General features: G+C 32.0%; 2 protein-coding genes across 3 annotated transcripts in view; both read right to left on the bottom strand.

Annotated features, from left to right (window-relative positions):
- Positions 1–4194, bottom strand: part of LOC114326749 (lambda-crystallin homolog) — a 593088-nt gene extending 588894 nt beyond the window's left edge. Inside the window, exon 1 of the mRNA XM_050643140.1 lies at positions 4191–4194. The gene's annotated coding sequence lies outside the window, so the exon portion shown is untranslated. The remainder of the gene's footprint in view (positions 1–4190) is intronic.
- The window catches only part of LOC114326742 (neurotrimin-like), an 880435-nt gene that overhangs the window by 167467 nt on the left and 697445 nt on the right, over positions 1–15523 (bottom strand). The window lies entirely within an intron of this gene.

Here is a 15523-nt window from a genome sequence, read left to right as displayed (position 1 = left end):
AGTTTTCGAGATAAACGCGGTTGAACTTTAAAAAAATCGAAAAATTGCAATATTTGAACCCGAATAACTTTTGATTAAAAAATAAAATACCAATTCCGCTTACCGCATTTGAAAGTTCAAGTCAAATTCTATCGGTTTGGATTATTTGATTTGGTAAAAATTAATTTTTTTATTGTTAAACAAAGCTATAAACATATAATTTTTCCCCGTGCCAAAGGCATGCGTTTTAATGTATCTATGCTACAATCCAACGAAAAAAAAATTCATGCCCTCAAATGTAACCCCATACTGCTCCGCAACCCCGCTGTTTTTTAAATAGCAAGTGTGGTCGAGCGGCACATCACTTGAAAGTAATTTTTGAAGTTATACTTCTTTACCGGCGATATGATGGTGAATATTTATATGTTAAAACCTATGATCCCGGCGCATGCGCATTATAACTTTGTTCTGATTGGATGTTCAAATGACATGTCAAAAATTATTCAATATGGCGGCTGTGGCACAGCTGTAGTTAGATTATTTATGGTTGTTGCGTTTTAAAATTCGTGTGAAAAGAAACAACAAACAAAAGTTAGTTAATAGTTATACTGCCTTTTTAAATACTTTTCATATACCTATATTTTTGGATTTTTGGACTTTTGAACTATTTTGGACAAGGAAAACTCATTCTAATTTGGTAAGTAGTTTTTATTATAATCATATTGTAATTATACATTTGGATTAGGTTGAAATACAGTAGAGCGTCGATTATCCGAACTAATTGGGGGACATAGGTGTTCGGAAAACCGATTTGTTCGGATAATCGAACTACAATATATTGATACATATTTATAGTCATACATATTTATCCACAAGTGAATAAAAGCCATATTTATATACCTACATATTTATTTATATCTTGATAATGACAACTAGCAACTAAACAAAAAAGTGCAGTCTTTGCAACAACATAATTATTATTGGATACAATATTGAAGAAAATTGAAGATATTTTAAGCGTCAATTACTAACGCTTGCTCGGTATTCGAGTGCGGGACGCGGAAGTCGATAGTTCGAATAAGCGGTCGTTCGGTTGATCGACGTTCGGATAATCGACTCTCTACTGTACATTTATTTTCTCAAGAATGGAGATTTTAGAGAGAAATCCCAAATTAGGTCCGATTTTTATTTTTAAATTATGATTTTTTGGCGTAGATTTATTTATCTAGTAGGTATGTAATGCTTTGATTTACATACTTAATTTGATTACCAACAAAAGTTCTACCAATCTTCATCTAATATATTGTTTTCTTACTGTTTTGCTATACTTTAATATTTTCTTCCACAAAATTTAAACTACATAATTTAATTATATTCAAAACAACTGTCAAACAGTAAAACGTTCAGTTACCCTATTTTTCCACATGACAAATAATGTGGAATTGGACGAATGAGTCTAGGCTTCGATTACGAATCAAAGCGCCGCGAAATTCACGGGTCCGATTCCCGATGCAAGTTTTTATTTTTTTATTTTTTTATGCATTTTATGACTAAGTATATTTTTGTTATATAATTTTTTTTTCAGAAAATGCGTATTTAAAATTTGTGCCAACAATTATTATCGTTCAGAAATCATTTTTTCTTTGTGGCATTTTTCAATGTGTTTGTGTGCGTTTTATTCTTTTATTTTTAAAATTTTTGGTATTGTCTTAAAAATCACATAATATGTAGTAGAAGTATAACTTCTTACGTGCGTACAAAGTACACACACATTCTTTTTTCTCTACACGAAACTCTATTCTTTTTAATTTATGTAATAAGTTTGAAGATAATTTTGGACTTAAAAAATTTAGTATAAATTAGTTAAATCCAAAATTATGTTTCAAATTATTTCTCAAATTAAAAAAGAAATAGAGGGTCGTGTAAAAAAAAATCTTTCAAATGATGTGCCACTCGACTACACTTGCTGTATAATAAAAACTGGGGTTGGTGTGGGGCAGTTGGGGGTTACATTTGAGAGCATGAATTTTGCATGAAAATTCGTCCTACTTCTAATGCAAGTTGACGTGTTTTTTAAATTGTGAAAAAACCCTTCGTTTCTGAGTTTCTGGAGGATGGGGTCAAATTTTCGTTGGAACACACTGTATAAATTATTTGATAGTTAGTCCTTTCGAAATGATTAGTTAAATACAGGGTGTTTGGTAAAGAATGGGACATGGCTTAACATTAAATTCCTGAGGTTAAAATAGGTCGATTCAATCTCCTGAAAGGCATGGGACAACAACACGAAATTTTGTAAGTGGTGCTGGTATTATACAGTCTACTAAATTATGTTAAACAAACGTTTCTGGCTACTACTAGAGGCGTACGAAGGGGGAACTTGAAAGGTTGACCCCTTCCAAATTCTACGCCACTAGCGGAATTGCTATTTTAGTGCAATTTTTTGATTTTTTAATACTTTCTGTGTAAAAATCATACCCCTTATTCGTAACGATAAAGCCATTAGTTTTCGAGATATTTGAAGCTAAAAACGAAGGAGCATAATATACCTTAATGAAAATAAGTGTGCCTTTTCATTTTTAACTTCAAATATCTCGAAAATCAATGACTTTATCGTTATGATTGAACAGTATGTTATTTGCATCGAAAGTATTGCAGAATCTAAAAATTATGCTATAAGAGCACTTGCATCAATGGCGTAGAATTTGAGAAGGGTCAACCATTCACTTTCGCCTGTCGTATGCCTCTGGTAGTAGCCAGCAACGATTGTTTAACAGAATTTAGTAGGGCGTATAGTGCCTACACTTTCTGCCAAGTATAATACGGATATGTCAAATTATTTTAAAGTATTCTTTTTTTAAATAATTTATTCTTTATTTAAAACTTTAAGAAGTATGTGTGCCCGGTACTATAAAACTATTTGGCATATCCTTATGGTACTTGGCAGAAAGTGTAGGTATTGTACACCCTACTAAATTATGTTAAATAATCGTTTGTGGTTAATACCAGAGGCGTACGATAGGGGAAAGTGAATGGTTGACCCTTCTCAAATGCTACGCCACTGATGAAACTGCTATTTTAGCATAATTTTTAGATTCTCTAATACTTTCTATGCAAATAATATACTCTCCATTCGTAACGATAAAGTCATTAGTTTTCGAGATATTTAAAGTTAGAAATGAAAAGGCAAACTTATTTTAATTAATTTATTATGCTCCTTCGTTTTTAGCTTCAAATATCTCGAAAACTAATGGCTTTATCGTTACGAATAAGGGGTATGATTTTTACATAGAAAGTATTGAAAAATCAAAAAATTGCACTAAAATAGGAATTCCGCTAGTGGCGTAGAATTTGGGAAGGGTCAACCTTTCACGTTCCCCCTTCGTACGCCTCTGGTAGTAGCCAGAAACGTTTGTTTAACATAATTTAGTAACCTATATAATTCCAGCACCACTTACAAAATTTCGTGTTGTTGTCGAATGCGTGTCAGGAGATATTCAAAAATAAATAAAATTTGTTTTAAAAGTTTAACTTTGACACCCTGTATTTCGGTTATTATCAACTTTTGTACTAAGGTAAGTTACTTTAAGTCGACCTATTTTAAGCTCAGGAATCTAAGGTTAAGCTATGGCCTATTCTTTACCAATCACCCTGTATACGTAGAATAAAAAGTTACCTTAAACTAAATTTACAGTATAGAACTTTACCTATTATAATATCTTTAATTGAATTCATGGGTTGACTATCAGAAAGTGAAATGGCCAACATTTGAAAACACGGATCGGAATCAACAACAAAACAATGAGTATTAATAGGTCCTTTATGTGGCAAAGATGAAGTTCCCGAACAAAATCAACAGATGAGAACACAACCATTGATGCGAAAACTTCTTGTTTGTGTTTTCTGTTTTCCGAAGTTATTTCACCTACATTCGATGAAAACTTTCCTTTTCTCATTTGTTTCGGAAATACTGTTTGGCAGCGATTGCGGTTTGTTTGCTTATTTGGACAATTTACACCAGGACATTGAAAAATTGATGGAAGCTTAAAATTATTTTGTAATAGAGCTCTATCTTTCCATTGTGACGTTTATTATATGGCACTGGAAACGTGAATGAATGAAATTTTAGGTAAAATATTTTGATGGGAAAATACCGTTTTCGAAATGTATTCTCTGCGCTCTAGGCTTAAAGTAGCTTTTATGCTAGCAGTTTCTATCAACAAAATAAGTATTATTGGTTAAAACAGCTTTAAAAAACTTTAGCATTAACTTATTTCATTTTATTTCTTTTTCTTCATGTCGTAGCACTATAATCCAACGTGAAGTACATTCTTTCACGGCTTTTGCTGTAGATTTTAAAGAACCGCTTGGATTGACATGGAATTTGGCACACGCGTAGCTAACATGTCAAAGAAAAAAAGTGATATGGTGCCGATGTGTGCATTTGTCCTGGGGGTGACTTTCACCCCATATCGGGGGTGAAAAAATATATGTCCAAGATAGGTCCCGAAATGGATAAACTGACTAATTTTAAGCAACTTTTGTTCTATAGAGTTTTTTCACCAAATTAATACTTTTCGAGATATTTGCAAGTGAATATGGTCATCTTTCAACAAAATAACCACGTTTTTAGGCGGTTTTTCGCAAATAACTCAAAACGTAAGCATTTTGTCCACAAAAAATATTCTTAGCAAAACTATAGCCTATAAAAAAGTAAAAAAAAACGGTGTATATATTAGGTTTCTATACATAGCACAAACAGAGTTATAGCTAATTAAAAATAGGTTCATATTCGAAAAATTCCAAAAAGAATAATTCAATGTGAAATATCCAAATAATGAAGCATTCTTGGGGAAAACACATTACAACTTTTTTAAAGTGTTTAAAAACAGCTTTATTTCTGTTTTTATAAAAAAAAATTCTAGCATCAAATGTAAGCAAGTTACGCTCAAAATAAAGTTGGTCCCTTTTGTTTTGGCAAAAAAAAATCAGGAAGGTCACCCCCCAATTAGCAACTTAAATGAAATTAATCGTTACCGCTTCACAAGTTACTTTACTTATGTTGTGTTTATATAATCTGTAAGTTTAATCGATTCAAAGTGCTTATTTTTGAAAAAATTTGGTTTTAAAATAAAATTTTTAAAAATTTTAATTTTGAAAAAAATGCTTTTTTAAAAATAACTTAAAAATTGTTAGAGATACCAAAAATCTTAAACAACAAAAATGTCGGCTTTACTTTTCTGAATATTTTGTATTTTTGTGTTTTTCTGTAAGACAAAAATTGGTTAGGATTCGGTGTTTCCAAATTTGCATACACTCGTGATAAGTGACTCGTTTCAGCCCTTTTAACTACAGCTCTTTCAAAAATAAGGACTTTCAACCGATGAAACTTACAAATAATATGATCAATACATACGAGAGTTAAAAACCTTTGAACTGGTAACAATTAAGTTCATTTGAAATGCTAATTATGGGGTGATTTTCCCGATTTCTTACCAAAAAAAAATGGACCAACTTTATTTTGAGCGTAACTTGTTTACTTTTGATGCTAAAAAATTATAAAAACACAAAAAGAAGCATTTTTCAAACACTTTAAAAAAGTTAAAATGAGTTTTTCCCAAAAAGTGCTTCATTTTCTGGTGATGGCCACGTTAAAATATTCGATTTGGAATTTGACGAATATGAACCTATTTTTCATTAGCTATAACTCTGCTTCTACTAGGTATAGTGACCTAATATATACACCATGTTTTTTACTTTTTTATGTGCTATATTTTTGATAGGAATTTTTTTTCAACCAAATACTTACTTTTTGAGTTATTTGCGAAAACCGTCTGAAAACGTTATTTTGTAGAAAAATTAACATATTCATTCGCAAATAACTCGAAAAGTAATAACTTGGTGAAAAAACTTTGTAGAACAAAAGTTGCTTAGAATTAGTCATTTTATCCATTTTCGGACTTATTCCGAACATATATTTTTCACCCCCAAAAAGGGGTGAAACACCCCTAGGACAAAAGCTCACGTCGGCACAATATCACTTTTTTTCTTTGACTTGTTAGCTATGTGTATGCCAAATTTCATGTCAATTCAAGCGGTTGTTTAAAATTTAGAAGTTTTGCAATATTTTACCTTTAAAGAACTTACAAGTGGGCCTAGGCTGACTGCATGACTCGCTTCATAGTTGGGTTAGTAAGAACCTTCTTCCTATTGGGGCTTCCTCTCAGATTACTCAGATTAATTTGGTAAGGCGGTTATTATAGAGTCTATTGACATGGCCAGCACATCTTAGACGTTCATATTTAACTTCTTAGACTACGTCGCGACTATTATAAATATGTCTCTTTGACCTCAGTATTCGTTTTCTTTCGGTATTGGTTAGTATTTTGGTCGTGGTCAGCTCCAAAGATTCTTCTGATGATTTTTCTCTCCAACTTTCTGTTTTCTTTCCATTACTTTTGTTAGCTACCACGTTTCACACCCATACATGAGCACCGGTCTGATTACTGTCTTATACACCCTGATTTTCGATGTTAATGTTAGGCTTTTAGATTTAATAGTGCTGTAGAAGCTATTAATTTTATTTCTGCCTATTATTATAACATTTATTTGCTGCCTGAATTCTCCCTTTTATTTCTTCCACGATACATTATTTGAGAAGACTGTCGCTCCGAGAAATTTAACACTAAAAGCACCAGAGCGGTCATTTTGACTGCTTTCTATTTTTGACACTCTGTTTTACTCATTCATAGTTATTTTAGAAACTTGATAATTTATGACTTTTCCTAGATCTATTTGAAGATTATAATTTCTCTTTTACAGCTACTTAGCGGAATTACTTTTTAAGATATGCTAATGTCTACCTAGAAGCACCAGAGCAGTCATTTTGACTGCTTTCTCTTTTTGACCCTCTGTATTACTCATTCATATTTATTTTAAAAAATTTATAATTTGGGACTTTAATATTTATTTGAGGATTATAATTTCTCTTTTACAGGTACTTTTACAGTATAATTACATTTTGAATATACAGTAAAACCTGTGTTAACGGCCACTTGCCAACATCGGCCACCTGTCCTAACGGCCAGTTTAAAATTTTCCCAAACCTTTCTATATCGGCCAATAGTTCTTTCATTTTTAGTGGCCGTTACTGACAGGTTTTACTGTAGTTAATGTCTACCTAGAGAAATTGGGTAGTAATGACAAGGTATTCTACATTTTGTTCTATTTTTCTGGGAAGTTTTTACTCATTTTATGTATAAAATGCATCGAAAACATCGAATTTGTTATTAGGTAATTTGGGTATACTCTTTGCAAGTGCGTGCTCAATATGTATTTTGATTTTTCATTGTAATCTTTCTCTTTTCTGCTGTTATCACGTCTCGTCGATATTTGACTGAGCAATAACTATTGCAGTGGTTACAAAATTTGTCAGATAATGAATATGAAGTAGAGTTATGTGATGAAAATGTATCGAATAATAAAGAAGACGAGTATGTGCCTGATAAAGTTGATCAAAGACATTCATCGGGTAGCGATTCTGAAGATGAAGTTGAGATTGAAGATATGCTCAGTACTTCTGCTTCAACTTCAAATGCTGACTTCAATATCTCTAGGAATTATTACCAACCAGGTAAGAGGAATTCGCGGAAGTAGTTTAGAGAATTCCTCCATCGATACTATAGCATGGGAGTTGCTTTGCAATAGCGCTAGTACACCAGATTAGCAACTATATTATATTAGTAGCTTCACTAGCTTATATTTATGTATTCACTTAGGTATATAATATTTTTGAGCATATTATTTTTTTTATGTGCCTATCCGTGATGATTGTTGGCGACCATTATGGGAATTTTTACCTTATCCGCAGGATGTTCTTCTTCCTGGGCCCGTTTTCCAAATATTTTTCCTTGCAGGATGGCTTCTATAAGGGTATATCTGGATTCATTTCACATAATGTGTCCAAAGTATTCGAACTTTCGAGATTTGATGGTGGTACCTCTCGGTTTTTCTACGTTCTTCTGAGAACCTCCTCATTTGTGACTCTCCGATTTTTTGTGGCTATTCTCCGATATAGCCACATTTGGAATGCTTCCAATTTTCTGCACATATTCTTTGTTCAAGGTCCACGATTCAACACCACAGAAAACAACAGAGAAGACGTAGCAGTTGAAAGTAAAAAACATGTGTTTGTCATATACATAAATGTAAATAAAATTTGTGTGGGTCTTGTACAAGCAAAATTGAAAAATTTTGCTACTGCATAAATCGTACTAAAATAATTAAATAATTCATTTAAATTAATTAAATATGTCTCTTATTAGTTATTAACTCAATATAGGTTTTTATCAAGTAAAAAAAGAATTCAAAAACGGCTGGCAATAGAAATTCTAATACCCGTCATTTTGACCGCTGCAGTGCTTCTAGGTATGCAGAAATGTTGGTGCTTCTAGCGTTACAACTCAAAGTTACAAAGATCTATTGTAACATTTTCACCTATTCTATCTAGTTTCTCTTCGAACATATACATGTGAGATCATTGAGCCTCTTGGTAAATGCAAAGTAAATCTACGCTACAAAAATCAGCAGGCTACAGGAAGGTTGTTTGTACTACCTAACAACGTGACACCTATGTTCGGCAGAGAATGGTTACCTTTGTTCGAAATTAATTGGAAACAAATTAACAATTTGGAAACTAACTTCCAGTATTCTGAAGAAATTAAAAAAAAGGCTGTCCAAAGTTCCTAAAAATTATGATGATTTGTTCTCTCAAGAAGTTGGACTAATTATAAATTGTACATGTTCTTTTTGACTTCAAGAAAATGCACAATGTTCAATCTCAAAGTAATCCCTTAATTTGTAATCTCACATTTTTTCTTAACTTCCTAAACTTTTATAGTTTCACCATGTATAATTGAAACATTGGGAAACATCGAGTAATATTTTAATAATTAGAGTCCATTCAACCTGCAAACATAGTAAATTGCCAAATAATGTATTTTCCAATTGAACTTTAAGTTTTGCAATAGCTTCCTTTAAACTGTAGTTGCAACCTTTCAAAGCGCAAGGTCCGTAGTTCGGTTGTCATGCAACTTATTGATGAATTGCATATTTTGACGAAATTATAAATTTACCAAGGGGACTATTTTGGGTTGCAGTCTAATTGAAATAGTTACCTCGTTAACAAGTGCGTAATTCGTTGTTAGAAGTTACGCCGAGTGTAATTATTATCAGTAGCTGTCATTAAAGGCAGTCTATCATAGAAAGTTACCTGAACATCATCTATAGTGTAATTACGTAGCTGCCAATAAAACCATATTTTTACTCCACACTCAAACATTTATTTACCATCGTCGATCGAGAAGAAGCGGAAAAAGGGGCATCACAAAGCAATTCGATCCTGATATCTACGTCGAATTGTCCATTGGTCCTTCGACAAAACAACATCTAAAGGGCGTTAATTGGATTGGAGCTTCGAAGGAGACGACCCTTAGCGACCTGAAATAGCTGTTCCCCAGTTCCGTACAAGATCGACAATCGAATTCGATGTGTGGAGAAAAGAAAATATAAAGGCACCGACATTAGAAGTAGAAGCCTTCGAGAACCTTTGAGCACCAGAGAACCTAAGTAACAGTCCTTAAGTCTACGGTTCCAGCTGTTTGGAGGTGAAAAATCTAGCGGCATCCAGAGATCCAGCTAACCAGTTCCAGTTGCAGTTCTAAGAAAGAGGCAGCGCTGCAGATTCCAGGCCCACCCGGTGACATACAAGTGAACATCGGAATAAAACTGTAAGTTTTTGAATATTTATTATCATTTAGGGCAGTGCATTTTTTTATATAAAGTAAAAAGTTTATTAAAGAAACTTAAGCATCGAATTTTACTAATTTTTATTGAAATATTTATTCTGTATATCCATTTACTTAAAATATTTACTGGTAATATTTTGTCTAATTCAAATCTAACAGTTGATTATTTGGATATTAAGTATATTTGGTAATTTTGATTCTTATAATTTGAAATTCTTAAAACATTTGATTTTCTAAACATATATATAAAATCCTGACATACTGACACATTTAATAAATCAAGTTATTTTTATACTACAATCTTGCGTTTATTCAACTCCACATATTTATGTCGCATATGCATTTTATTATATAAAGATTTTTATATACGACTGATACATAATATATCTATTATACTTGTGGTGTCTGCAATATAATACCATATAATAATCCCTTAGGGATTAATAATGCGGGATTAATAGCTATTAATCCCTCTGGCACAACAATCACAAAATTCACCACGGAAACAAAATAATCAACCTCAAAAAGTGTCACTGTCAAACGAATAGTATATTTGACATTTTGTGTTGAGATGGACGAAAATGAAGAATCTTTTAATTGTACACCACCAGAAATTGTAGAACTAGCTACAGCAACAGCATCTACCTTAATACCTTATGTAAATATTTGTATTAAAAACTCTACTAAAGTTAATGATGATTCTCAACCAATTCAGTTTATTAATTGTACTATTATTAATTTTAATTTTTTTAACAAATAAAGTTGTTCATTAAAAATCTTAAATTAATTAATTTGTCGTAGATAAAGTAGAGTATACTACTCGCAATAATGGCTCTCATTCCCTCGGAATGTTACTCCCTCGCCGCTAACGCGGCTCGGTTCGTAAATATTCCTCGGGAATAATAGCCATCATTATTGACTCGTGGTATAATCTACTATTATTTCTCTGGTTTAAAAGTGAAATTACTTCATTGTACAAATCAGAGTTTTTTGAGGCCATTGGTTTATTATTGAGAAAGGTTTTTTTTGCTGAGGCATTATTTTGAATATAGTTCAAGTTTATATTTAAAACATGAAGAGATTATACGCAGAACAAGAAAAACTTGGACAGGAAATTGCAAAAATCTTGACTAATATTAAAAAACTGAACAAAGAAAGGCGTACTACAGAATATTTAAACATAAGGCGGCAGACAGTTCAAGAATTGTGGAATGACTTTGCGGAACAACATAATGAAATTGTAGAAAAAGGTTCAAAAGATGATAAATATTTTACATCTAACTATTACGAACAAGTACAGAAAACATATGAAGAAACGAAAAAGGCTTTAGAGGAGTTTATTAAAAATTCATACAAGTCTTCGATAAAAATTAGAGAAGTAGAAATTAGAATGGGAAAACTTCATAATTTATTGGAAGACGACGAAAACAATGAAGATATACAAGAGGATTTAAAAGAAGAGGTACAAAAAATAGATGCTTTAATAATGGAAATAACTGTTGAAAATGAACAGGATGCACTAGAAGCTGAAATAGAAAGATTTTATAAGATGAAAAGAAGGGTGCGGTCGATTATAAAAGTAAATAAGAGATTGAAAGCGGAAGGATGCAAGAAAGAAAAAATAATATTACCTCAAGCGAAGTTGCCCTCTTTTGAAGGAAGATACGAGGCTTGGGGAACATTCTTTGATATTTTTAAATATTAGATACATGAGAATAATCAACTATCAAATGTGGAAAAAATGCAGTATCTGAAGACAAGCCTCCGAGGAGAAGCAAGTAGAATAATACAACAATACAACATCGAAACTCCAAGAGAGGCAAAAAACAAAGGCGTCAAGGTTCTTGCATCAAACCTGATCCTGTGCCTCGAAGACATGCGGTATCACAACCAAATTTAAGTAAAACTTTAGAGAAAGCCCCACCTAGATCAGTCTCGCTTAATGAGCTTAGGTTTGAATTAGACAGTTTAGCTGAATAATAAATTCTAAATATTTAATTTATAGGTAGCACTGCTCGGGTGAGATAATAATTCAAAAACCGAGTGAATAAGTGTTAGGATTATTGTTATATTCTTATTATTTTATATTATAATGTGTTTAAACATTTTCTATTGGTCGTCTCTTTCTTTTAAGTGGCCAATATGTTCAATCTCAAAGTAATCCCTTAATTTGTAATCTCACATTTTTTCTTAACTTCCTAAATTTTTATAGTTTCACCATGTATAATTGAAACATTGGGAAACATCGAGTAATATTTTAATAATTAGAGTCCATTCAACCTGCAAACTTAGTAAATTGCCAAATAATGTATTTTCTAATTGAACTTAAGTTTTGCAATAGCTTCCTTTAAACTGTAGTTGCAACCTTTCAAAACGCAAGGTCCGTAGTTTGGTTGTCATGCAACTTATTGATGAATTGCATATTTTGACGAGATTATAAATTTACCAAGGGGACTATTTTGGGTTGCAGTCTAATTGAAATAGTTACCTCGTTAACAAGTGCGTAAGTCGTTGTTAGAAGTTACGCCGAGTGTAATTATTATCAGTAGCTGTCATTAAAGGCAGTCTATCATAGAAAGTTACCTGAACATCATCTATAGTGTAATTACGTAGCTGTCAATAAAACCATATTTTTACTCCACACTCAAACATTTATTTACCGTCGTCGATCGAGAAGAAGCGGAAAAAGGGGCATCACAAAGCAATTCGATCCTGAGATCTACGTCGAATTGTCCACACAACCTCTTTATGTTAGAGCTCGATCAGTTCCTTTTGCCCTTAGGGAAAGTGTCGAAGAAGAAATTTATCGATTAAAAAGAATAAACATATTGAAATACTATCCTACTCTAAATGGGGAACCCCTGTAGTTCCGATTGTTAAAAAAGATGGAAGCATTCGTTTGTGTGCAGATTACAAAATGACTCTAAATCGTTGTATTATTGATGATAATTATCCAATACCTGGAACTGAAGATATTTTGCAAAAATAAATGGTGGTGCGTATTTCTATACCTTAGATATAAATCAAGCATACTTACATATGCCTGTTAGTGAAGAAAGTAGTCTACTACAAGCCATTAGCACGTTTAATGTTTGGAATTAAAATAGCTCCTAATACCTGGCAAAGATTTATTGATCAAACATTACAAGATATAAAAAGTGTTGGATGTTTTTTTGACGATAATGATATACAGGGATCTTTACCAGATGATTTATTTCAACGACTTCAAATTGTTTTTAATCGATTACGTAACAGTGGCTTTCATCTCAATGAGGAGAAACGTCAATTTTTCAAGACCTCAATTTTATACCTTGGCCATCCGACTAATAAAAATAGATTATATCCAATGCAAGAAAATATCGGAGCAATATTTAAAAGTCCAAAACCTTCCAATGCCACTTAACTACGTTCATTTCTCGATCTTGTAAACTATTATCATCAATTCATTCCAAACCTTACTTCAAAATTAAATCCTGTACATACATTATTACAAAAAGATGAAAAATTTGAGTTGAATAAAGATTGTGAAGAAAGTTTTCAAAAACTAAAGGAAGAAATTATCAGTCTCAATGTTTGAATACCGTTTGACGTTAATTTTCCAGTTAAATTAGCCACTGATGCTTCACTAACTGGTCTTTGAGCCGTATTATCAAACGTTATGAAAGATGGCACCGAACGACCAAATGCGTGGTGTTTTCTAGTTCTTTTTCTACTTCTGTTCCTGTATTTATTTTACAAACTTTTAAAAATAAGAAACTATCTAAGAAATACGCCATGTTTGAACTCTCTTATTAAATATGCAAATATTATGAATAAACTTCATCAAATGATTCGTTTACCCACATTCGCCTCTTTTAAAAATACAAGAAAATGTACAAGAGTCCCGTTCTTTTACGAAATGGAATCTTGGCACATAGCCAGATATTAAATTCGTTACTTTATTTCATTTCGTTTTATATGTCGATTCTTTTCTGAAGTAGACGAGTGCACTTTACACCGACATATATATAACAGCAACCATCAGCATTATGTAGCAGCTTTGTAAATTTTTCAAAGGCATTCTACGAGAAGCTCAGACACTGATTATATTAGGTTTGAATGTTGCTGATGAAACTACATAAAATAATAAATATGGGATGAAATAATAGAGCGCGCTGAAGAAAAATTTTAGCGTTTTAAGTCTGATTATATATTGCTGGTATAAGTAACTTCCTGGATAAAATATACCAATTGCAACATTTTTTATAGTTACACAAAAGTCCTATATTATGTACGGGAGATGAAAATAAAAAACCAGTAAAAAAAATCACGAAAAGAGTATCAATAGAGAAGGCCAAAGTACTTTGGCAGTTTATTAAATGTAGAATTTCACAGAGAATCGATTGAGTTAATGGAAACAGTAATAGCAAACGTCACCAAAATAAGAAACGATCATATTATGTAAAAAATCTGTATACCTACATCTACAAGGCTTCTAAGCGTTTCAGTATTAGTCCAGAGAAATAAGATTTTTCTCGTGACACATCCCCCTCCAGGCCGAAACCAAATTTTTTAAGTAGTATGGACATCTATATTAATAACCTTTATGTTTCCTGCAGCCGATTTTGATGATATACATAGTTATAAACAAATGAAGATCAAAAAACGGTAAATTTTCGCTTTTTTCGTCTATAACCAAAAAATTAAGTATTTTAAACAAATTTGAGAGTAAGAAATTCATAAGTAGTCTAAAAAATTTCAATATGGCGTTCGCTGAATATGTCTATCCTTATTGGTTGCTTAGAAAATTACAAAATAAATCATAAATTTTGAGTTTTTTTAAATATTCATAACTTATGTAAAAATTAACTTAGAACCTTCTTATTACACGAATTGCTGAGACTTCTGGTGCTTAAATTATATTTTAAATTTCAAAGCAATTGGTCAAACAGTTTAACAGATATTTGATTCGTTTATCCCAAATTCATTTTTTTGCAACACTATAAGTCAGAAAATTATGAGGTCACAGTAAAACTTCTGAGCGTTTATGGAAGGAGAACATTTATACTATTGACTTTAAAAAAAATGACAAAAATAATTTTAAACAGTGTAAAATTATTTTGCAAAAACACGTCGATTTTTTGCTTACTTATAAACAATTAGAATAACTTTTTAACCGTTACCCGTAGAAAAATTATTTTTTCATATTTAGAAAGACTGAATTTTTATACACATTTAGAAGGAACATGTTAACCAAATCTCTGACGAGGTGGAAGAAGAACCTGATATACTTGAAAATGAAGTAAGACTCGCGATCAGTAAGCTCAAATATAATAAAGCACCAGGTCCAGATATGATAACAGCAGAAATGCTCAAAGCCACAGAAGAAACTGGCGTAAAATTACTTCATCTACTCTGTAACCAAATATGGCATTCAAAACAATGGCCTGAAGACTGGACAAAATCTACAATAACCACAATTCATAAAAAAGGCAGCTTCCATAAATGCGACAACTATTTCTCGTATATCCCATGCCAGTAAAATAATGCTACATATAATCAACGAGAGACTAAAAGCATTCCTTCAAAGAGAAATTCCACAAGAGCAAACTGGATTTACGAAAGGTAGGGGTACTAGAGAACACCTGTTAAATATAAGACAGATAATCGAAAAATCTAGGGAATTCAATAATCCACTGTACATAATATGTACATATTATGCTTTATATGCTTTATAGATTATCGTAAGGCGTTCGACA

The sequence above is a fragment of the Diabrotica virgifera genome, chromosome 2 (genome assembly GCF_917563875.1).
Source record: "Diabrotica virgifera virgifera chromosome 2, PGI_DIABVI_V3a".
NCBI lineage: Eukaryota > Metazoa > Arthropoda > Insecta > Coleoptera > Chrysomelidae > Diabrotica > Diabrotica virgifera.
This window is presented reverse-complemented; position numbering and strand designations above follow the sequence as displayed.